The sequence below is a fragment of the Limulus polyphemus genome, unplaced genomic scaffold (assembly GCF_000517525.1).
Source record: "Limulus polyphemus unplaced genomic scaffold, Limulus_polyphemus-2.1.2 Scaffold5579, whole genome shotgun sequence".
Taxonomy (NCBI): Eukaryota; Metazoa; Arthropoda; class Merostomata; order Xiphosura; family Limulidae; genus Limulus; species Limulus polyphemus.
Genome location: NW_013671189.1, coordinates 47,969 through 49,124, shown reverse-complemented (window position 1 = coordinate 49,124; position 1,156 = coordinate 47,969).

The window sequence follows — 1,156 nt, the reverse complement described above, 5'->3', positions numbered from 1 at the left end:
AGCAATGTACGTGGTTTTTCTAGCTAAATAATAATTGTATTAAAGGAAATATTTAAATTTTGTCCATATCGTATTGCTACAATTTAAACTTAGAAAAACAAGACACAATACTTGATTATTTCCTGACAAATAACTAAGTTTCTGTTATTTGTAAGCATAATGTTTATTTCAGATTATTTTGACCACTATGCATATCTAGTCAGTCAATGAGTGTAAGAATGTTCATCGTTTGCACGAAGATGCGTCATCTATACTGATTAAGTAGATCTAAGAAAAACTGTCGAGTACATAGATCAAATGCTGGTTGTATCATAAACAAACAGTAAGGTTAATATTACTAAATAAATATGAAGCCTAATTTATCATTCGATTTACCACTTATCATTGAGTTACACCGATTTCGGGAAGTTCCAATTCCTCAATTGTAACCCTGGACAAGACAAGTCGAAAGAACAAAAGTAGGCTTCTTACATTAGCGGAATGGATTAATACTATAAATATATTCTTCTCAATTATTCAACTATAGGTTAACCGTGGTGAGTAAAGGACAATAAGAAACACCATATATAAACACTATATATATATATATTTAGAAAAAGTTCGTGAATAACTAGTTGAATTTACATTTTAATATATATATATATATATATGAATAATTTTCACTATCTCAGCTGCCATACTTTATAAATATTTTCATAGAAGTCAGTTTAAAAATAAATTCAAATTAGTTATACATTTATTTGATAACCCAAATGTTCGAATGAATAATGTGTTTAAAGTGAAAACATCAGTGCTATGTGTTAAGGTAAGGTATGCAATAAAAGTTACAGTTTAAACATTAAAAGTTGGCAATGCATTTGAAATCAATAGGCCTAACCATCCAATTAGTCACGGTTTTAACGCCAAAAGTTGGGAATGCATCAGCAAACAATAGACCTAACTGTTCAGTTAATTACAGTTTCAAATTAGAATAGCTGGTGATGCGTTAGAAAACAGAAGGCCAAACTGTTCAGTTAGTTACAGTTTAAAAGCCAAAAGTGGGCAATGCATTAGAAAACAATAGGCCAAACCGTTCAATTACTTAAGGTTTAAAGGCCAAAAGTGGGCAATGCATTAGAAAACAATAAATCTGATCATGCAATTAGTCACGGTTTTG